The sequence below is a fragment of the Copidosoma floridanum genome, unplaced genomic scaffold (genome assembly GCF_036245765.1).
Source record: "Copidosoma floridanum isolate Cflo_tuat_1 unplaced genomic scaffold, Cflo_Japanese_pri ptg000017l, whole genome shotgun sequence".
NCBI classification, from domain to species: Eukaryota; Metazoa; Arthropoda; class Insecta; order Hymenoptera; family Encyrtidae; genus Copidosoma; species Copidosoma floridanum.
This window is the reverse complement of record NW_028321894.1, coordinates 3,894,847-3,920,212: the sequence shown is the minus strand read 5'-3', so window position 1 is coordinate 3,920,212 and position 25,366 is coordinate 3,894,847. Positions and strand designations below refer to the sequence as shown.

The 25,366-nt window shown below is 34.1% G+C and overlaps 1 protein-coding gene across 1 annotated transcript in view; it reads left to right on the top strand.

Moving 5' to 3' along the window:
- LOC106644845 (uncharacterized) overlaps positions 1-25,366 on the top strand; it is a 2,208,360-nt gene that overhangs the window by 965,791 nt on the left and 1,217,203 nt on the right. The gene's annotated exons all lie outside the window — the stretch shown is intronic.

Genomic DNA, 25,366 nt, shown 5'->3' with positions numbered 1-25,366 from the left:
AAGGGCAAAGCCAAGAAATGGGCAAGCTGTATGTATATATACAGATGCCAGAGCAGAAACAGAAGCAGCAAAAAAATACCTTTAATAGTTTTCAATTGTTGAATTATTGGTCAATCATGTTAGCTGATTTGAAAAGGTTATGAATGTATGTATGTGTATTGACGTGTGCTTCCTTTGTGTGTCGTTGTCAACTGTAGCCACTGTGCCAACCGGCAACGGCTGTACACAGTGTACACTTTGCTTTTTATAACTAAAGCAAAGACATCCTGGAGTTACTGTCAGCGAATCATTAATTTTTCAATGAATGAATTATTGCACTAACTTTCATATATCAAAAGTGCAGAGTACCTCAAGCTCTTAATCAATTGCAATAAATATTTACGTTGCCAAGTCCGTTTGTATCACGGCACAACAACTGGCTTATGACACGCGTCAGGTCTCAGAAAAAGTCCGCTGCAGTGCTGCTGGTCTTTATTCTCACAGCAAATATGTCTACGAGCAATTTAAAAAAGGTTATTGACTTAAGTGTTGATAGGAATTAAAAATAAGGCAATATTACTTATATTACTTTTGTAACAAGCATTTAAGTTCTGAGTAGCTGGTTTTGTATTAATATTATTAGCGTAAGCATGGATCTGTAACTTTTCAGATATTTGTCGTTTAAACTTACTATTCTCTGTGTCTTATATTTTCACTTTATCAAAACAAAATGAATCATCAGTTTATCTGAAATAATCTGCTATCACAGATCTACTTTCCTAATATTTAGAATTACTTATACGCCCTAAAAGCTCATTCATTCTTGTATTTAAGTATATAATGATGATAGTACAACCTTTTGGCCCCTAATTGTAAAAAGATAAATTGTTTAAACTATTTTTGTCTTATAGGGCAAAAAAGAAACATGAATTACTTAATGTTAAGTGAAAATAAGAAAAACACTTTCGCTGGTTGCGGATCAAGCTCCGAACGTTCTGTTTACAAGATAGCTGATTTTAAGTAGCTTGAGCTACTAAGGAGCCGTACCCTCACTCGCACCGTAGGTTTAGATAAGTTCCGATAGTTGTTCCGAGCTGTTCTTACTTCGAGCTCAATGTTAGTAGGGTTATTAGGAAATTACTTTAATGCTTATAGATGAGTCAAAACTTCAATGTGACTGTAAGAGATACACAAGCAATATTGATACCTTTATCATAGTATCATTTGGCACATATGTAGATGGAGGCATTCGTATGTAAGCACTTTTAAAATAATTCATGCCCTTTTTTATTACAAATAAACAATACTAAGCTATATCTAGATTATTAATCAAAAAATATATCATCCTAACAGTATAACCTTCTTGCCCTTAATTGCGTATAGATGAATTGTTTGGGCTCTGTTTATTTTGTAAGGTGAAACGAAAACTTAAATTACTTGATGTGAAGTAAGAACTAGACAAATATTTCTTATTTTATCCTAAAATATCTGCAGAGTCTAAACGATTTATCTACTTATTTTTAAACGTCTAGTCGACCCATGTAACTTGCTTTACAATTTTTACAAATAGTTTGATATACAATCTTATACCAATCAATATTATTAACCGTAATTTTTCCTTGTTTTATAAGCATCAATAACTAATAAATTAACTAAGAAATTACCTAAACATTACAAAGAACTTCAGAGTTTTTTTTAGTGCGGAAAAATACACTTAATTCTCCGTATGTTTCTTCTGGAACTAGTTATGAATTAGGACTCTTATTTTTAAGATTGTTAAGTAATTTTACAAATTATACCGTAAAATTACAGAATTTTTCCCTATATTGTGGATTAACAGGTTGTGAAAAACAAGGGAAAAAAAAAAATGGATATTAACTTACTTTTTATCCAAGTTGCAATTATTAATAAAATGTAATAAGCAGCTCAGCGTGTGTGGATGAGTCTTGAGGTCAAGTATACGTCCTGAGAATTTGAAGGTTAAACGTTCAATACTTACTGATATTTGTTGCTTCATGTATCGTATCGGGGTTGTCCTTTGATGTGAAGATCCTCTGCACTAAGAGAGTTGTCTTGAGGTGGTTCTTTATACAATAGCTCTGACTCCTTGCCTAAATGCATGGCCTCTTATATGCTTTCAACACCTTGCTGTCAATGTGGTTCAGTAGAAAAGTGTTGATACTTAGTTCTATAATTAAGGCTTCTTCTAGTTTCCCCTGTCTTGTTTGGGTCATAAGAAAAAGGAGCATCTTTATTATCTTATCTTAGGGCGTTTAGCTTTTCCTGACAGCGTTTTAATAAGTATCTTGCTCAGCTTCTTAAGGATAAATGCTTATGTCTCAGGACGATGAGCTGCTCCAAGAGGCCCGTGTGCTGGCACGATTCTTAACTTGACCATGCATTACTATGATTATCCAGGATTAACCTGGCTGCCGGAATGCTACTGTATTGGAAAACAATGTCTCGTGCATCAATTGATCTAGGAAAAAGCTAGTCTTACATCTTATACTTGTTCAGAAAGTACGGATAAGTATGTGTAATAGCAGGGCTGACCCAGCACATCATTAGCACACGCACAAGCGCATACATGCGTGTACACATGTGTACATTTTTCATGTATATGTGTAGGTAAGTGGTCACAGGGGCCAATCTCAAAGCTAGTTTGGTATACAATCAGACACGAGAGGGAGAGAACATGATTTGCGAGCTCTTACACACACTTACGTACACAAGCACGCTATTTATGGCACCGTTCCTTCACTTAAAGGAGCGACAGCCACCTTCTTGGAGAGGGGAGCCATATACCCTTGCACTACAGCTCTTCCATACGGGTGGTGTGCCAGAATTCCCACGTTACAGCAAAAAAAAAGTTAAGCGCTACAAAATCATAATTTCATAAATATGGCTAAGAAAACAGTGAGAATTAAAAACAAGTAATAAATTAATTATTTTAGTTAAACAATTCGTATTATCATAAGTATAAGGCGCCAAGAAATCAATATATGCAAGATATAAATGATCTGCACAAAAACTATACAATATATCAATAATAGAGTGATAAGTAAAATATACTTTAGTGGACTATGGTTGGTTAGATAAAGCCTAGGCTGCAGTCCAGTCTCAAGTTTTTATTCGCTGTTATTGAAACTTTGAAGATATCCATATACAAGTATATTAAAGATTATAAAAGATTGCTTATAAGAAGATTGGTCAAATACTGCATGATGTAGGTTTTTAAAAGGAGCGACGACTGTACTACAAATGGTCACTTTATAGGAAGACAATCAGAATGATACAAGTAGAACTAGTGTTATTAGTGTAGGGCCAGTAAAAAAAAGATGCAATACATGAGAGGTTGTTTCTGGTAGTTGAATTGTTATCTTTAAATTAGAACTATCTTCGATTGACACTTATTTTATTATTATTGCAAATAGAAACGTAAGAGGCAAGGTTGAAATAGAAGAATAAGGTGGTGATAAAAAGAGAAAGTGACAGGAAAAGTTGTAACGGACGGATAATTTGGCGGTAAGAGAGAGAAAGAGAAGGTGAATCAGTTAGGAGGTATAACATAAAAAGTGATCAAAGGTGAAATTTTTCTCGAGTAATCAGCAAGACATGCGTGACAGCTTTAGTGGAAGGTAGAACATCGGTCCCTATTCAGTCATAGGCATAAACGATGGCGCGAGAGGATCCTTTCCTTTTTTGGACCATAGCTAGATTTACTTAAGCCATCTTAGGTTTTTTATTTTTCGTTTTTCTCTTGTTGCCTTAAAATTGTTTCAAATACATACAAATTTTTTTAAATGTCAATCGAAAGGAAAAAAAGGTCAGTAAGATATATAATTGTAAGACGATAAGCGTCTTTTTTAACAGAAACCATTAGTAAAAGTTGAGAGTTGTTTAATTTTCTCTGAATGTGGTAGCTGATTGATTCGCTACAAGTGTAATTGCGAGCAAGTGTGGACTTAGCTTGAATTCCAAGAAAATCATCTCTGTGACAAGAGACAGAGAGCTAGTCTGATTTGATTTGGAGCGAAATAACTCTAGAACGACAATCAATATTTTTATACACAATTACCATACAACTATTCAAAGTGCGATGAAGGAACAAATTAGAAGAGTTACTAATGCCATTATATGCAGCTGACATGTAGTCAAATAATGAAAAAATCAGGCTTTTTACAAGCTGTTTTTTTAAAGAGTGTGAGAGAGCATGTTGATTATGCTTAAGGCAGTATAAGAAGCAAATTATCTTACCAGATACGTAGCGAGTAAAACAGTTCCAGTTTAAAGGAGGTGTAAGCCAAAAATCAAAATTTTTTACTTCAGACACAAACTGTAGTTTAACTGCATTAACAGTGACTGCTGCTAGTTAACACGAGTCCATTTGCAAGAGACATTGTGAGCTGCCTTAAGTTGTTACAAAGCTTTTTGGTAGTTGTAAAGTATGATTATTTTGAGTAGCCCAGTTGGCTATCGCATCAAAGTTGAAGCTGACCCTATTAACACCTAAACGAAAAGTACAAAAATGGTTGACTTACGACCATTAATTGCAGCTTGAATATCATCTAGGATCCTTAGGAGTGTTTATAAGCTAAGCGACCACATATTTTATGAAGTTCGAGAAATTTTGAGATAGGGTGCATATCAGATTGGGAGTGTGAATTCCTTTTTTTTAACAATAAGACAATGAGAGCTTTTTTTCTGGAAGAACAAGTCATTGGGAAAAACTTATTCATAAGAGACATTAGGGGCCAAACAATGTGCATGAAAATCAGTTTAAGCATTTGTAAAGACAAATCATAATACCCACCAGAAACCGTAGTACAACCAAGGTGAGCAGAACGAGCATCATTCTTTTATATAGATGAAAGGTGGAGAAAAGGTTGAGAAGTATCTAGTGAAATAGAGCAAGCGTAAAGTAAACCCTTAGCCGTTATCTTTGGGCCATGCCCACATAACGTAACTTCCGAGTAAGAAGCGTTAAGCTTATTTAGCATTTAGATTAGGTCTAGACAGGCCAAGCTTACAAATTTCAGATCATTTTGCTTTGATATTCAGAGCCTTATTTAGTTTAAATAAAAGGTAGCAATTTTTCAAAAAATATAGAAGGTTCTGAGCATCCCCTCTTGCACTTTGACAAAGAGCCAGCTCAGTATCAGATTTTAATCTAAGAGCCCTCTTGTAATTAGCATCTCTGCGTTGCATAAGGGGAAAAATTTTCTGCATGATCTAAGGTCTATTTAATAAACTAAAACTTATACATCTATATAAAAATAATATATCTAGTTGGAGCAAGCTTATCGTAAGACGGCAAGACATTGCACAAGAAATTACAAATAAGGGAATCAAAGCAAGTATCTGTATTGCGTGTCAAGTCTTATGAATCACCTAAAGAAAACTGTAGATAGAAAAGAGCATCAGAAAAAAAAAGTTTGTTTCATCAACGTTTATTTTATCTAAGTCGGTGAATACAATTTTTTAAGAAAAAGTTAGCACTTTAAAAAGTGTCATGAATAGTTGAACGAGATCCGGCCCTGCAATAAATGGACAGTGGATTTTAAGTATTTATTCACAGCAATAGGACTATAATCGATAAACAGGTCGAGCCACGTATGAGACATATAATCAGGATGGTAAGCGTGATAAGTAGGTTTAGAATGTACAAGAAACACGCATGTTGAGATTTAAAAGCATGCAAAAGTCGAGCAAAATCATTGTTGGTATTTATGTTTATAATTAATTCTCCAGTTATAACTTTATTACAGTAAGTGGGCAAAAGAGTGAATAAAATTTGGAAATGATAGTTAGACTAGAAGTATAAACGATGAACAGGTCAAGCCAAATATTAGTTGTATAATCAGTATGGTAAGTGTGATAGGTTTGTTTAGAAGATACAAGGAGAAGAGCATGTTAAGATTAAAAAGCATGGAAAAGTTAAGCAAAATCATTCTCAGTTTTGATATTTATAATAAATTCTCTTGTTGTTACTTTATAACAGTAAGTATGCAAGAGAGTAAATAAAATTTAAAAATAATAATTAGGGAAAGTAGCACTAAGACGCCTTTACATGACTAAAGAAAGGTGCTTGCGATGTGTAAGCGAAATTTTGACTGTAGGGTACTCAGGCGTGTTATAAAAAAAAAAAAAAAAATAAGAGTAAAACTGAACTTTACCAGCAATATCATTTAAAAATTATAAGCATACATCTTCTCTATCATTGTATTTCGTATCGTTACAAAAAACACTGTATCCCTGTTGTAGAACGAGTGCATTAGTATCATAAAAAGTAAAAAGTATCTCTGTGAAAGCTATAATGTCATGATTAGACTCGACGCAGTGAAGCTCGACATTATTAAAATAGGTTTTGAATTGATTTACATTAATTTGCCAAAATTTTAACGTATAAGGGCTAGGGATTTGCTGTATGTCTTCAGCAGGAGTATGGCATCATTAATCCGTGCCATAAAAAGGCTTTAATGCGAGAATACTATACTCTGAGCAAAAATATATTATTTTAAGCTCTACAGTCTGACGTATGCATACATTATGATTAAGTAAGACAGGGAAAGCGTACCCCAGCTATTTATGAGCCTTTATAACCATGCACTGAAGCTGATACTCTTGAGCTAAAAAAAGAGGACGCAAGTAAATTGGAGCATTGCCACCTGTGCCAGAAACGTCACACTACATTTCCTGAGAATGTTTGCTAGATCATATGGTGACAGCGTCACGCATATTAATTGAGCTGATCATCAGAAAAACTCCCCAAGATAAAAAACTTGCGGAGGGTTGCATCAATGATATAACATACTTTTTATAATAACCAACCCCGGCTCCATGCAATGAACTTTTTTAGATAATTATAGCCAATAGTATTAAAAAGGAAAGAGACAATTTTCTCATTAGTTAATTGTATATGAGAAAGTATACAAGATATAGTTAATTCAGGTTTTTGACGTTATAAAGAGTACTTTTAAAGGTGAAAAACACTTGTTCTTATTACCCATCTTAGTAATGGCATTTTTTTTTTTAATTCCTGCAAATTGCTGGTAAAAGTACCCAAGTGCTAAGTTGTTGCAGATAATGATTAATTAATTTTAGCAGTAAGCGTCACGGCTTATTTCATAATATCAGATAAAGTAGGTTAACCCAGTATTTAAAAATCAAAAATAATTAAATTGGATTTGAGCGAGTGTCTACATTTTAGTGGATTAGGTTTATCAGGTAATAAGAAGTTTCAAGGTTTTTCATAAAGCTCATAACAGTTGCTAGGCGTAAAATGATCACAAAAGAGAAACCAATTTTAATTATTTAATACAGAAGAACACGGAAATATGAAAACAGTACAGCAGGAGAAAAGTAAATGAGAATGATCATACTAGCTATTATTAGAACATCGATCGTACAAAAAGCTTATGGCAAGCATTGCAACGCATAAGTTTGTTGTTATCGGTATAAGAAAATTTAGAGCTGCAGCAAACGATACAAGACTTATTGTACATAAAACGCCAGTACATTATTTGTTAAGCTGCTTACTTAGGATCTTCAGGTGATGACTACTAACCAACGAAATGTGAACATATAGTAGTAGTAATCAATATACTTAATAAATAGTATAATTTAGAAAAACAACCACAATACTGGTAGAATACTTGAAAGAAAATTATGACACTTACAAGCATTAAGGTGAGATAAATTATAAAATTTATACTTTTCTGTGCTATATTGGCACCAGGTGCCTAACCTTGTTAATAAAACATGTTCTTGTAAGTTGACATCGGCGAGAAATTTCTGTACCCTAATTTAAATCGATCCTTGAACTGTTACATTGCTACAAGAGTCATATTCACCCATGTAGGATGACCCAAAGCGGATTCCGTCAGAGGTAAGAGAACCTACGAAAGTTTTAACCATATGAGTAGTCCTGTTTATGCTTATTCCAGTCGTAACTTCCAAATCATGTCTGTATATTTTGGTGTGGTACAATGTTTGACAGTCATTGCAATTCACCCTTTCGATTAAATTAGCTACTTTGTTGTGCACTACACAGCTATTTAATTGTATACCACAGTGATAAGTGCTTCTTTGAATGAAAACCTTACATTAAATTGTGTGTGTTTTTACGTCATAGTCAGTTTTCAGAACATAAACGTATCGCTTTGTGGTCTTCACTGTCTTTACTGGGGCTTCACAGGATTTTATATCTCGTAGTTATAATGAAATAACCTTAACAGATTGAGAGTCAAAATCATAACCTATTAGTGTAGAGGCAACGGTGATACTAGAGCGCAAACTCAGCCTGATTAAATTGATATTTTTTGGCCCCCTTTTTTCTGAAATCAAATCGTTCAATAAGGAATGGGGGCAGGCTTGTATAACTGAGTGAGAACAAGAAATCAAGAGATGAAAAAGAAACTAAAGGTGGCGGATAGAAGGCAAATCATGTGCACCATTGCAGAATCAGACTTTCTCTGATGCAGATTTGTCTACCAAGTCTTTTTTGATTGAGTCTTGCTTTTATATCGGGGTCTTAATTTAATGTGCTTATTTCCTACAAGTTTTTTACAATTTGTTTGCTTAAAACTTTTAAGACCTTATCATGGCTTGAGAAGAAACAACCATATTTTCTTTTCTTAGCCCCTTTTTATAAGACGATATACTTGTTAATTTTAAATGATTTTCAATTTGAATTTTAATCATAGCGCTTGATAAACTCATTATTATATGGAACAGAATTATCGTTCATGATTTTTATTATTCTGTTGAGCTCAAATACTAACTTAAGAATATATCATTAATAAGTGGGCCACAGATCTCTATCCTTGGGTGAGATGTATGATGGCATCTTTGCGATTTTTCTGAAAACTACCTCATAAGAGGTATGCTAAGTGCTTTTTTTGACGTATGTGTTGTAGTTAAGGGTAGTTAATTTGACCCACTGGTCCCAGTCATCGTCGCTGTTGGCATATTGCTTTAGATATTTGCCAAGGTTGAGGTGCGATTGTTCTAGGAATACGTTTGACTGCGGGTAAAAAGCTGTAATCCTTATTTTTTGCTTTGTTTAATGCTTAAGAAATGCTTTGCATTGAATTGCTGAAAAAAATTCTTGCTTGATACGTCATTATGACCTTAGGTGCCTCAAAGATGCAGATAGAATGTCTCATGAATGCATTGACGATCATTGCCAGTGTCATCTCATTTAGCGGTGCAGCAATATTTAATTCTGATAGTTGATCCTGCATTGTTAGATGTGTTTGTTTTTATTTTTGGTTTTGGGTAATCGCCCAACTATATTTAGAGCTACTTTAATAAATGAATTACCAGGAGTATTTGTTATTAGCATTGGTTGTTTGGCTTTAACACTTACTAATTTTACTATATGACAATCCAAGCATTGTTGGACGTGCCATTAAATGTTGTCCTTCAGTACGCCCCAGTAATACTCTTGGCGTATTTGATTAAGGGCCTTCAAATTGCTACGATGTTCACCGATTGAAGATTTGTGCGCTTTGTAAAATATTTTGTCTCTTTTAATTAATTTTTTAAATTCCAAGGAGATTTTGCATATCATTACCTTTTATTTATGGGCCTAAAAGGTAGTTTTAGTAAGGCTCAGTATTTTAGACCAGTCTAAGTTACAAACAGTTGCACTTTTGAAAATGTTAATCATTTTTAACCCCTTTTTCTACAAGAAGTAACTGTACTTTTTAAGTAAAGTTTTTAATCTGCTTTTAACTGTTACTTGGAATACTTTTCTTTTATCTGCTAGATAGAGAGCAAAATGGTATTTTTTGTTCGATAATTTTTTAACCGAATTTTTCTCTTGCTCTTTATGATGGTTGGATGCTATTTTGTTAGCTTTATGGAACTTGTGTAGTAACTCTACTGTCAAGAAATTCACACAAAGTGTTTAAAAAATATGTTTAACTGTTTATCGTTTGCTCAAATAGTTTCTTCGTCTTGATAATATTAGCGTGACGTAAAAAGGCAACTTTAGATGGTATAATATTCCTCTCGTACGTGTCACTATCGTTACTATCCTCAGACTCACTTCTTCATTTTTTGTCTGTGTCTGAAGGCCAAAACGGCCTTTTTTCTTAACTTAACCTTGCTCAATATCTTATTGGTTTGTTGTCTCAGAGAGTTTTGCTGTTAAGTTGCTCGTGGTGGTGACTTGGTTGAAATGGTCCTCATTTTCGGCCACTGGTCTGGTTATGCGCTATATAGAGGATTATTTTCCGTATTGTGGGACCTTCTGTCAACTAGTTATAATATTTACTTGCCAGATTTTGAGATAGAGCGCCTGTGGGTAAGTTTAGCCGTTCAGAGCAGTGGACAATGTTGTAGTCACATTTGGAGGATTTAAATCAACACATTCGTATTCTTGCATTGAGATCGGTAGCTTAGAATTATACAAATGGTTTATAGTCAGTAACCATAGTAGATTTATAACAGTAGACATAAGGGTGAAAGTCTCACACTGCGTGCAGAACAGCAAGTGTTTCCTTTTCGTAAGTGTCGTAACGCAACTCGGGACCTCTTAAGACTTGCAAGGTGTATGCAATGCATAGATCACTTCCTATTTGACCTTGCGACAGACTACCTCCAATGACATATCTTGAAGCGTCTGTTGTTATTATGATAGGTTGACTTAGATCTGGAAACAGAAGGAGTGCAGCAATGCTTAAGGCCTTTTTGAGGTTTTAGAAGGCTCCATCTTTTTTTTCAAGCCACTGGAAACTTTAAATCATTTGCAGTAGTTTCCTCAAAGGTCTTGCCTTTTCAGCAAGATCTTCGATAAATCTTTGGTAGTAGCCCAGAAATTCTAAAAACTGTTGTACATTTTTGATTTTTTTAGAGCTGGTGTAATACTTGACAGCATCCATTTTTTTATGATCGAGGTTGAGTCCTTTCTCGCTCAGCATGGGCCCCAGGTACCACTTGTTACATTAATTTTCACTTACTTTATTCGAGTTCTTAGTTAGTATCCCTTAGCCTTTCCATTACTTTGCTGAAAAGTTCTATGTGTTTTTTAAGTACTTTTGCATAAATTACAGCATCATCTATATAAAGAAATGCTTTTGTATCAATTAAACCATCCAATGTGCGTGACATGACTGACTGGTATTTAACTACAGCCTTTCGTTACCTGAAGGATATCCTCACGAGTTTGCAGTGCCCATTAAAAGTAGAAAAGGCCGTTTTATGTTTGTCATCTGGGTGTCCTAAGATCTGGTGAAACCTAGATTTACAAACAATGACTGTATAGTACCCAGAATTTTATATTTGATCGAAAATCTCGGTAATATTGAGTAGGAAGGAGCTCACGGGGACAATATTTTTATTAAACGATAAGGAATTAAGTACCACTTGCCGCTAAGGCATCCCATCGTGGTTTTTCTTGGGCACGATCCAATTAGCCGTGTTGTAACCAGATTAGATCTCTTAACTATGCTATTAACCAGACAATCTTGTACTTGTCGTTATACTTTAGCTTCTAAGTCATGCGGAAGTTGGTATTGTTTTGTGGCAACTGCTACGTTGTTGATAGTTATGATACAATGGGTCATGTCATTGGTCAATGTTAATTCATCACCATCGAGTTCTAATTTTCAGCAGTGGCATGATAAGATTGTAAATGTCACAGTAACTTTTCTTTTTTTCGCAACACTCAGCGCCAAAATGCGTCTCCAAGAAGAAAGCTCATAATTTATTATAACCTAATGAAGACCTGTATCTATATGCCATTTATTTTATGCATGAGAAATCAGAAAAGAGATGTAGCGCCAAGGAAAAGAAAAAGGATGGGAGGGATGCGAAAGCGTGTGTTTCATGAGACTGCAACGTATGAGAAGACGGAGGTAGTTATTTTTCTTGTGATCAGTTTGTAATTGTTGCACCATTTGTGATACGCTGAGTGTACCTATATATGTACTAACCACTGTGTTGTGACCTGTGCCAAGTTCAAATGTGTATGTGTGAGTAGATAAGTTAAGGAATTCGAAAGTATCGACATCAATTTGGTGCAATAATGTGCGAGGCTACACTGATTGGTGGGCCACTTTTGCATTAGCTCGCATGCAAAACAGAGCTTGAAAGTGTCTCGCATTTTTTAGCTAGGAGAAGTATAATCAAGAGAGAGAAAAAGAAAGAAGCGACCTTCACAACGTTGCATACTGTATCCGATCTCATCTTCGCTGTCATGCCCCTATATAGATAAGATATAACGCTTTTCAGTGTAGTACTGGGATTTTATCAGAAAAATGGTTTTTGTCAAGATTCTCATTTTTTTACTAAAAAAAAATAAAAAAAAAAAATAGGGATATAAATAACATTTTTACTGTTTGTGTACTGGCATACAAGCAATTTTATACATTTTAATAGACGATCCAACATATCCACCTGACTCTTTAATCAAAACTTCTCCCTATATATGATAAATCAAGGGGAGGAATTTTATTTTTCGTTTGCATAATAACAAGCAAAGTAGGACTATCGTTTGGCTCGCGCGTTCAACCGAGTGAAGATGAGCCGCCCACGTAATGTTGGGCTGACTGAACTGCAGTTGCATAATAAAATTATGTCCAATGCTGTGCACACCCTCAAACAAACAGCTTTTCAGTGGGAGCTACTAACGCTTCTAATAAAAGTAGTATTACCTCAGTTTAACGAGCGGGGACTAAGTTTAGAGAAAAACAAGTCAGTCCTGCACGATAGGTTCTTGTGATATTAAATGCTTGAGCTTAAGCCAAAGAACGAGCTTATTTCACTTTAAGAGTGTAACTTTGCATAAAATAGATATGGAGATAGTGAATCGCGGGGGAAAAAGTTAGTGGCAACACATAGGTGTTAGGGTCAAGCGACGAGCAGTGAGAAATTAGCGTTACGAATAACACTATTCAATTAAGGGCAGATAAAACCATAGTAACTAAGCTGGCAACAAGGCAACGTTTGGTCATTAGAAACATTGAGCTACGACAAAAGCGAGAGAACTTTTCTAGGAGTGCCAAGAACAAATTCGTCATTTGATAGTCACAAAAAACCGGAGGTAAGTGCCCCAAAACTAAGTTTTTCACACGCTGTAAAGGGCCTGGCATCAGATTTTATTCGGCCAACGTGTCCTGTGACCATAGAGGCCACCGTAATGACAACGACGGTGTATACGTCACCCAGCATCGTGGCATTCATTAAGCACCATTGATGGATTTTCTTACTCCAGAGCCAAGCAAACAGGCGCAGTGTGTGCTTATCACCTTCTGGTAACACCAGAAGAATCTACCTTGAAGTTTTTGACATGATTGCCCAACTGAGGAAGTTTCAGTTAATAGAGGCTAATGTCATCAGCAGATCAGTGAAGGGGGAATTACGTTGACGCTACTTCGGGTGACCGTAGAGACTCAGCAGTCAACCAGACTATGTTGAATTTGCAATATTTTGAAGTGCCACCTTTATTTTTTTCTTCCATTACCTCAGACCCAAACACCGGAGCCTTACACGTCATATTGGCACACGTCATATATACACCAGACGATAGGTGCTTGCCAAGGAGAGCCATTAGTTGTATTAATTAGTGGCAGAATAATTTAATCACTTTCTGGGCCCAGGGGACGTCTTGATAAAAAAGAATGTGTTAAGTGACCAGCACCTTGACGATACGTATGCGCAAGCGAGATCTGAGTTGCGGAAAATCAATAAACGATGTAAGTGATCAGGCAGCGAAACAGAGGCTCATCGACGTCAATGGAAGTGGCTGCAGTCAAGAAAACACCTGATGCAGACAAGAGTAGCCGTGGAAAAGGTTAAGCACGTGGCCAAACGTAAGTGAGTACGAGATGACTTTTATGATGGGCCACATCAACTTGTGTCACCAAAGAACAAAAGCTGGATACTCGTTCTTTCTCACCGATAAAAGACAAAAGTCTTGGCCACAGAGTCGTCAGGAGCCGGAGTCTCTAGCACTTAAAATCGACAGTTCATTTCGGGCTTTCACAAAGCCTGCACCTTCCGTGACCAGTTATAACTTCGCTAAGAACATGTAAAGAACGCTTCTTGACTGCAACCAGTATGGAGGGGGGGAGACTCCTTGTCACCAAACGCTTGGGAAATGGGCAACAGTGACAGAAATAAGGGAAAGAGACAGTGCAGGCCTATCAGGTCTAGAAAAATGCATAGTGATCAGGGAGAGAAATAGTGCCCTTGAACCAGTGAGCTTCAGACGACCAGCCAAGTTTAAATCGCAAAAGCAAAACAAAATTCAGAGGTCATCGAATATACTAACGTAACTTGCGACGCCAAGATAGATCGGAGCGTGATCACGTCAAGTAATTGACTGAGCCACGAGAGTATTGGGCGTCAAAAGCCCTTTAGAGCTGGAAGCTCTAACTTTTGGGGGAAGATAAGAGTGAGGATGCGGAGGACTTCCTTGAGCCACTAAGGGCTGTCAAATAAGCATGGGTGTCAGTAGAGATAAGTTTTATCGTAACTAGTCAGTGATTTTATTTGAGTAAGCAAGCCGTTAATTAGGAGCCATAAGGAACAAAAGTGTGACGTGACAGAAAAATAATATAATCAGGAAGACTTACTTCATGATTTCCAACGTGGGACTTAGGGTAAGGGTGGAAAAGTAAGTGATTACTTGAGAAGCATTCAGTACATTGTGTCGGGCTTTCCTAGACTACCCTCTCAAAAAACAATTACTACCATTTACCGAAACCTACTTTTAAAATATCGGAGGGCGATGAGCGAGAAACTCAAAATGTCGCTCTACGGCATTCAAGAGTATAGGCACCGGTAGCAAAGGCAACGAAATTAAGACGAAGAATACGTGCCACCTCCACCACCGGAGTTAATACATGCCTCTGGAGAAGTCTTTATTAGCTTCGTGTCAAATGCCAAGATAGCAGGGAATGCCAAGGAGAATCCTGAGCAGGTTGTTGTCACAGCCACCGATCTTATGGTATTTCTGCTAAAGAAAAGTAGCCATAAGCACTTGATCATCTTTCAGGACTAACTTACGCGTTGGATCAAGGTCAAGCTGTTTGATAAAGCTAATAGGAAAAGAGTAGCGTGATGATAAAAGGAGCTTATATTATTTTGATAGAAGGTGACTAAGTACATCGAAATTAATAATGGCCACGAATTTAGTAATATGTTGATTGCCAAGACGTTAAAAGCGTATGACATTCAACATGTCTTTACACCTTCCTATTATACCCAGGCCAACCACATGGACTAAACATATGAGACTTCAAAGCAAATGATAGCTATATTTTTTAGCTCAAATCGTCACAATTCTGACCTCCATTGTATGAGTTTCATTACGCTATCAACACTACAAATTACGTGACGTTGAAAGTTTTGTCAGCGTTCTTGCACTTTAGTAAAAATTTAAGGCCCATGAGAAGTTTGGGCTGAGATGTGGAGTCCAAGAAAAAAATTAAGAAAATTTAGTCATATGCGTAAAGGGATCGATTGAAAAGACTTTACGCATCGCGTGATTTATTAGCCAAACACATTAAGAATGTAAGTTAAAAACAACAAAGGCACTAGAACTGTAAGCGTCGCAATGTCAGTTTTAACGTGGGCATTCAGGTAATAAGGAGAACTTATTACCAGTCCAATGCAGCAAAGAAATTATCAGCAAAGTTTGTGCCAAAGTTTGAGGGACCGTTCAATACCTTTGCAGTAAAATCACTGGTAGTGTACGCCCATCGCAAGAAAAAAAAGGAGCGCGTTGCGCATGTATTTGATATCAAACGATATACATCCCTGCAAAGAAAGCCTAGCATCTAGTGATCGTTCTGAGATCTTTACGCCTGAGATTCTTTATGCATACATACGTACGCTTATATACGTATGTTGTGTCTTTTATAGGTACCAGGATTGGAGGAGCCAAGAGAGTGCCAGTGAAGGCCAGGCCTTACACTACATGTGACTTTGCGCCAGACGTTGGCTGACAGCCCAGTCCACCACAAAAGAATTCCAATATACACCTTCTCATTGACTCTGGTATTTTAGCTCTCATTACAGCCGTTGATTTTTCTGGCCAGCTAGATCCTCGAGCAAACTTGAGAAAGCTCTGAAGTTCAGCTCAGTGAAGAAGCCCTTCAGTAAACAAGCCCGTGCATCTACGCTGATTAAACTGTTGAGAAGGGAGAAGCAGAACGCCATGGAGGACCTGGCTCTCAAAAAAGGGCTTCCAACCAAAACCGTACTTCCAATCTATTTTCAAATTTCATTTTCTTAGGGCGTAGAGAATATCGGAAATTTGTGAAAGAAGTGAATAACGTGTAACAAGTAGCTAAATTTCTGCAAAATACTATATCTTGCATCAAAGGTACGACAAACTTAAAGAGTGGTAGAGAAAATATGTTATAGAAATAACAGTTTCATTCATTATTGTTTTGTTTTTATATCCAACTAAGATGTAATATAAATATGCTAACTTTTAAACCACTTTTGAAACATTTCTCACTGTAAATTGTGTTAGAACAATGTTATATATGAAACGTAGTCACTAAAAAAGTTGTATATTTAGAAAATCTATTATTTTTGTATGATATGTTTTGTCAAAATAATAAAGGCACATTGATTTATGTATTTTACTTGTTTTTTTTTTGAGAAAAAATAATAAGAACAGGGTTTGAGCTTACACCCTTGTGTATACCAGCCACACGCGTATCTAGGTAGCCACAAGCACTCTGTGGGAAAACATGAAACTTTACTGCATTCATTGTGAATTTATTTTGTTTTCAAAATTTTAATTATTACATACATTATTACAACTTTAATTTATTAACATGACATTTTAAAAACTCTAGAGTAATAGTTTTTAAGAGCAGCATTACAATTAACTAATAAATTAGTTTACAGTTAATTATTTAAGAAAAAAAACAAAACAAACTGTTAGTTTAATTCAATTATTTTCTTTTAGAACAATTCAAAACAAAGTTTGACATTATTATTCTGTTACTTCGATAACAAGTACATTTATGCGAGCTTCTACCAAGAGTAGTTTTCTACTGAAGGCTAGCTTACCAGAACGTACTGCCATGGCTCGACTTTATACTTATTTCACGTACAAATTATTTTCGAATTGTTAACCTCATAAAAATTTTTTGTTCTAAGGAAAATAAAATTACTTTTAGTACATTATAGCAGATTATTACAAATTTCGTTATGTAAAATAATATCACATAATTAAATTGTCTGCTATAGGAGTACACCATTATACTGGGTATTCAAGTATTTCTGATTTTTTAATGTTACTCATTAATAACAAATTTTTTATTTTTTTTCGAATAAAAAAATTTTTTAATGAAACAATTAAATTTCTAAGGTTTTTTGTTAACTAGAAAAACAAAACCTTACGTTATAAATGTTATACGTAACGTGATTGAAGTTAAGCATAAGACGTCTCAGCTATTACTACAAATTTTTAAAACACTGTTCTTGTATTAAAGTGGTAGCGAGTAGGTATATCTACTATTATAAATTAGGTCAAGGCTTTTCTATTGTAAAAATTGGCTCTCTTTTGTGTGGAATCCTTCGGTTGTACTCAGCCAGTAGCTCTTCATTCCCTTGCCACGTACCGTCAGCACTATGTATACTTTTACAGTGACCACTGTAAATACATATGTAAAGCTTGTTCTCACATATAACGTATTAGTCTCTTCCTGCGTCCTGCATCCCGTGCTATTGCGCTTATTTTACAGGCTGTAAAAGTTACAAAACTAGTTTATTACCCGAGAACATAAAAAAACGATTAAATCTCACATTTTATAGTCAAGACAAAATTGGTTATTTTCCTACAGAATATTTCTGAAAATACACAAAAAATAGTTTTGTCTAAATCAGAATTCAACTTTATTTGTTTATTTAAAAGTTTATGATTACTCGCCAATTTTTTATTTAGATTTTTCCTTTGATCTCTGCTTCTATTGCTCGTAGAGTTGTTGTACGACTGTCATTTTTTTATTATCAAGCTTTGATGTAGAAAAAAGGACTACCATGTCAATTCGAAAGTTACCATCAAAACACATATATAACGTTGCACAATAAAAAGCTTTCTTAAAAATCGAGCATATTTATTAAATTTTGTTAATTAGTGTTTCAAAGTGATACTTTGAAGGGTTATTACAAACTTAATTGTTAGATCACAAGAATAATTATACCGTTGTGTTAACAGAGTCACAATAAATGTTATTGTTATTTTCTGATTTTTTTTGGACATGTCCGTAAACCAAAAAAAAATTAATCCCTGTACTTAAATCTAATATATTCTTAAATTATTATTTCACTTAGTTGATTTACTCTTAATAATGCGTTTTTTCGAATTTCATTTTCTTTAATGTTCCTACAAATCATCGATATCCATCATAAACATGATAAATATGTTTAATATTTGATTTTTTTATTCCATTAATTTGATTATCCTATTATTTATGACGGTAACACTGCAATATAAGCTAACCTACTGCAATATAAGATACAATTTTTTCAGTTTGTTTATGTTTCATATTAGGTTAAGTTTCTTATGGGACTGTCCCAAGCCCTCCTCATTTCAATAGTATTCCTTGACCCTCTACCACTACTAATTTTTTAAAAAAGGTATAGTCCTTTTTTTCGCTTCTTGAATATTAGCATAAACCACTTAAGATCGTCTGTCATAGTATCTGGTTAAATATTTTTTTAGCTCCCATTCCCTTTTGCAGTCTGACTCTTACTTAGCCCTGCCTTAGCTACCTTTACTAAAAGATAAGGCTGTTGTACTCCAGTTGTTATTCCATTCAGCTAAACTTTCTGTTTGATTCTTTGAGCCCTGTAATTTCTTTTTAACTTTTACTTTCATTAATAAAGTGACAACTTAGTCGTTTTATCCAGGTCCAGTTCCCGCTTACCTTTTTTAAATACGAAAATCAAATTTGCTGCTCACTTGCCCTACTTCTAAAAATAATTTTTTCTTAACTGAATTAACTTCAATTTTACAAAAAAAGTCTGTTTAAATACTAGTGGTCCCCTCATCTTTACCTTGCCTAAGACTCACTAAATGTAACACACAAGTTGACATTTAATAAAAAACGTTTTTAGTTGAAAATTAAACATCTATTACTGACACCTCTTGAAACAAAAATCATCTTATTTATTATATTTGTTCAGAATCCATACAGTTTATTTGGTTTAATAATAAGCTATAAAGAGAACGAAAAATATTAATAGAAAAGCTTAGGAGATTACTGTAAGAGTTATAATGAAAAGCTAACATCGTATTTATGAGCTCTTTATTTATCAATTTTAATGCTGCTGCATGAATCTTGAAAAATGTTCTGCGTCAGTTTCTTGACATCTAAAGTTGTACACATAAAAAGTATCTGAAGTTTTTTTTTCAATTCATCCTCTTGCAATTCATCTCTTGAAGAAAACTACATTGTCTCAAGCGTTAAAGCTAGTTATAAGGCTCTTTTCCAATGTCTTCTGGTATTACGCCGAAGACGTTGTTGTCTAAAGAACCTTTTTTTTTTGCAGATTTAGTTGTTTTGGTGGTCTTAGGTGGAGAGATTTATTTATGATGCTTGCCCGTAAGAGACTGTCCCATTTTCTGAAGTTTGTTTTTTCTTAATAGCTCTTAGGTTCACCCAGCGCAGACCTAAAAGAGGATGGATGATTCCTGGTTAAATGCTTAGAGTATAGAGGGTAATAGAGAGTCGTCAGTCACCAGGTTTTCTGCTTGTGAGGTCTGACAGTAAATGACTAAGTTTAATAGTAGTCGGCTTTATATACTCTTTTAGTCGACGATTTATTATTTAAAATGTTAGTAAAAATAAGCTTGTTCTTAAGGTTGTTTGACGTTAGGTGGCCCTTGAAAGAACCACTGGGATAATTGACTTAGTAAACACTTATAATGGGTCTAAAAAAGATCTGTAGTGATACTTTTAGTCATTCCTTATTAGTATTTTTCATGATAGTGAGCCAGCTGTAGGTAGCTTGACTTTAACTTTCAGAGTATCTAATTACAGAGACCATGCTAAAGGGAGATACGCCGTACTACTGACCAAAGAATATGTCGTCTTCAGGTCGTTCCCCACATAGTCAACCGATCATTATTAGTCAGAAAAGTGAGCCTAAATCGTGCCTTCTCTGTGGGCATGCTGTTAGGACACCCACCGAGAAAAAGGCCATTCTGGCTGCCCAAACTCCTCAGGATCATTTTCCTTGGCTTGCTGTTGTAGCAAAATCTGCTTTGGTAGCCCTCAAAACGGTTGGAAGAATGGTCATGAAATTCCGAAACGCTTGGCTTGATTGTGCCTGGCTAGACATGTTTCCTAGTACTTTACTGAAAACGTTAGCATCAAAGACACCTGTTTATTGCTGGCACTTGTCAATCTTGGTTGTTTAAAATAGAGTTTGACATAGATTGCTTGTCTATTGGAGAACAATGTTGCTGGTAGCCAGGATTCCTAGCTGTTTGTCTCCCAAACGCTTTACGCACTGCTAATGATGAAATGTGATGTTTAATACTTTGCTCGGGGATATAATAACCCGACTCACTTAATTTTATTGCAGATAGCTTCAATTTTACGCTTACGTCACTTAGCCAATCCTACTGAGCTAAAGTAAAAAACTAAAGTATCTTCACGAAATATTGACCTCATACATTATTATTAATATTAATTTTTAAAAATAAAAGCTACACTAAGACTATTTAGAAAGTGTCAAGAATCAGTATGTAAAATTTTAGCAAGATTAGTTACGTAGTATCTGTAGTTAGCGATTACAACAGTTTCAGCAAATTCGCTTTGTATATTAGTAAGATTATAATTTAGTAAATCTACGATGATGAATACAATCATCCTATTCATCTTGCTCCAATATAAAATTCATAAGGTACAAGTAAATATAAAAACTTGGAAAAAGGGAGCACATTTTTATTAAACAAAATATTTGACGTTTCGTTGAAACCAAAGTCGACCTCTTCAGAAATCTGAAGGAAAAATATAATTAATTATTCAGATTAATGTTACAAATGTTAAAGCCGCTACTTAAAATAACTAAATCCTAACTGATAACAACGGGTAACAACTCACAAATACAAGAGGCGCTTCTGCTTTTACATCACAATTGTATTTTATTAACAGTGACACATGTTTAAAGTCATATGACTGAATTTACAATAATTAAAGTCATATGAAAAACAATAGAACGTAAAAAAATTCTATATCCATGATGTCAATTTTTTGTTAAATTCTACGGTTTTCAGATTTAATAATAAATTTTACCAACAGAGGATGGGTTGTCCTATGGAAGGCTGTTGTAGCTCAATTTTTGCTGAAATAGTTTTAGAACAATTGGAGGTCAGTACCCTTGATAAAGTAGCCTCTTTTGTTATTTTTTATAAAAGATATGTTGACGACGTTTTCATTATCATCCATGAGGAAAGTGTTGATCACGTTCTTTCAGTGTTGAATTTTTTTAATACATATCGTCAATTTACAGTAGAGATGGAGAGAAATTATTCCTTAACTTTTTTAGATTTTTTGATCCGTAGGGAGTAAGACTCCCTTTGCACATTTGATTAATATAGAAAGAGTTCGGCATCTGATAGAATACTGAATTTCTTTTCACATACTACTGTGTCCATAAAAAGGGCTATTATTATTAATTTGATTGATAAATGTTCCTTCCAGTATGATTCACAACATCGTTCAAAGAATCTTGATTATGTAAGGAAACTATTAAGAACTAACGGGTATTCAGATTCTTACGTTATTAAAATAATTAAATCAAGACTATCTTATATTCATTTGAGGCTGGGCTCTGGTTCACTTCTTAAAAAAACATCCAAATTTAATGTAGCTAGACCTTTAGCAATTATACCCTACCATTTATTATTCGCTAACATATTAATAAAAACTTTAAATAAATTTAATTTTCAAACAATTTTTCAAACATTAATAAATTTTTATCTTTTATTAGCTAAGATAAGGATAGACTCGATACGGAACTGACTCCAGGAGTTGTCTATTAACTTAATTATATTTTGGGTGATGCTAGTTACACTGGACAGACCTCACGTATTTTAAAGACTAGAATGGAGGAACCCAATCACGATATAAAAAAAAATAGTAATAGATCGGTATTAGCTCACCATTGCAGTATCACATCTCATCTTTTTCAATTTGTCAAAGTTCAGATTTTGGACAGAGAATCTAATAATTTTAAACTTGAACTTTCAGAAATGCTAAATATAATATTGTATAAAACAAATATTAACAGAAAGACTGATATTATTAACCATAATGCATCTTACAGTAATTTTATTAGATATAGACGTATAAAAGTAGATGATTAGTATTAAATCCTATTTTTAACATACATATTTTTTTATTATTCAAAATACTACTTCTTGTTAGTTATATTACACCAGTTTTCAACCATTTCCCGAGTATTATACCTTCTTTTCCTATCACTGTAGATGTGTTCCAATTCCTTAGTTTCGTCCCAACTTCCATCCGTTGCACCGCCCCTGATATCTATTTAAATACTTTATAGTCTATGGCGGGGGAACACCTCTAATACATTAAGTGGTTTGGGGCATTTATGTATGTGTTCCTGACTCTTAGTTTTTCTCTTATTGTAAGGTCGGCGTAACGACATTGTATTTTTGTTTCAATATACTTAGTGTCCCATTTATATAAAGCAAAAAATTTTTTTACGTTCTATTGTTTTTCATATGACTTTAATTATGGTAAATTCAGTCATATGACTTTGAACATGTGTCACTGTTAATAGAATACAATCGTGATGTAGAAGCAGAAGCGCCTCTCGTATTTGTGAGTTGTTACCTGTTGTTAACAGTGAGGATTTAGTTATTTCAAGTAGCGTCTTCAACATTTGTAACATTAATCTGAATAATTAATTATGTTTTTCCTTTAGATTTCTGAAGAGGTCAACTTTGGTTTTGACGATACGTAAAATATTTTGTTTATTAAAAATGTGCTCCCTTTTACTAATTTTTTATATTTACTTGTACTTTATAAATTTTATATTGAAATAAGCTGAAAAGGATGATTGTATTAATCATCGTGGATTGACTAATTATAATTAAGGACATGGTATTTACTTCGTCCATTTGCTTTGCTCTTCAAAGAGCTGGATCCTGCATACAACTACGCTCGCTCCAGGGATGTGGGAGGCGTGCTCTTCACTTTACGAGATTTTTACATGAAGATACATATGGATAGTCATTATGGTGATGTATTTTATTGTGATTATTAACCCTCTATTTTTCTTGACAGATACAATTTGGAAACTAATATGCTCGATCCTAATTATGGTCAATCTGAATTGTATTATGATGTATGTTTGTTGATGGGCCCCTCGATCTCAAAATCTCTTAAAGTTTTTGTTGGTATTAAGAAAGAGATCAATATGTATATTTTACAAAAAAGTTTTTTCCTTCGTTGTAGATTCTTCAATATTTTACAGCAACATCTTACCCATTCTAACAGATATTTTGAAAGTATTTCTTTTTGTAGTAATTTTCATACATTTAGTTATGAAAACGGGTTCCTGACTCTCAGTTTTTCTCTTATTGTTAGGTCAGCGTAACGACATTGTGTTTTTATTTTAATATACTTAGTCTATTTTACATTTCATTGTTTTTCATATGACTGTAATTATTGTTAATTCAGTCATATGACTTTGAACATGTGTCACAATAGTATACAATCGTGATGTAAAAGGGGAAGCGCCTCTCGTATTTGTGAGTTGTTACCTGTTGTTATCAGTTAGGATTAAGTTATTTGAAATAGTGGCTTTAACATTTGTAACATTAATCTGAATAATTAAATATGTTTTTTTTTTTTAATTTCTTAAGAGGTCGACTTTGGTTTCGATGAAACGTCAAATATTTTGTTTCATAAAAATGTGCTTTCTTTTAACAAGTTTTTATATTTACTTGTATCTTATGAAGATTATAACTTGTCTACTTTGCTAGCAAATTTTTTAACTTACATATTTGTGTTGGTATCAAACGCGAACTTTTTTTAATTTCTGGTAAGTTCATCCAGTGTTAGTAAACATTTATTAAATTATAACATCTAATTATTTTGTGTATAATTTGTTAACAAGTTCTTTAACCCACAATAAGGTTTAGCTTTGAAACGCTGATTTTTAATTTCTCTCAAGACTATCGATTATCTTATTCTAAATTATTAAAGAAATAACATTGTCATATTATACTTACTTTCGAAAACAGCAATTGAGCTTATGGATAGTTTATACTGTAGACCGTGACAGTATCCATATTCACCGTTCTGCACAGAGACAAAAATCTTTTTATTTAATTAAAATATTATGGTTACTTAAATAAGCGTAACCCCTTGCCTTTTACTCAAAATCAAATTATAGTTATGGAAAACATTATGCTAAATATAAAAGGTGATAGAACATTAAATTTTATTATTTTTTTGTTAATTTAGCATAACAATTGTTGAATTTGTCCGTATTTAAAAGAAATATAAAGGTTTTACATATAAATACAAAAATTTAGCTCTTAAAAATGAATCATAAGTGGTTTTGTTTACAATTTTTCTTTAGTTTTATCGTCTAAAAATGAGAACAACTTAATAAAAGTCTTTCCTGAAATACATAATGGTATTTTTCAAAAGTACTTATGTATTATTTGATCATGTTAACTCTTGTCTCGTATTTTTAAAGCTTTTTTCTAGAACTAAAGAAGGCTTGATCTACGGAATGAAATCGACTTTTTTTTCAATTTTAACATTTTAACTACAGAGTTACTTTTTGTTTTACTGAAAGCCAAGCCAAAAGTTTGATCACTGGCTACACTTCAAGGAGTTTTAGGAGGAACAATGAAATGACAATGATATTATGTTTCCCCAAAGAGTCAAGAATACGTACAGCTAAGCTCAATTTTCTTAATATTTGTTGTAAGTCATTTTCACAAGAATTACACAAACAAAAACCAAGTAGTTAACATAGGCTGTTATGAAGTACAACTTTAATTTGTTATTAACGATTAAATGTTTTTTGAATAATGAAGAGATCTAAAAAAATCTACCTTCGAATCAATTATTGTCGGATAATTCAGTGAGTTAAATTTGGTGGCACGTTCAAGTGCATTGTAAGCAACTCTAATATTATACGTAAAAGGAACATTAAGTTTCTTCGTTTTAAGAGGGGGGTGCGTAGTTAAAAGGTCAATGCTGCGTGGGTAGGGGGATACTGTCCTTTTACGCCACTGTAAATAAAACTTCTGGACCTCGTTAGAAAATTGTGTATATATATATATATATATGTATATGAATATACATATATATGCAATGCTAATTCCAGATATGGATACATTTTCCTTACTTTGTAG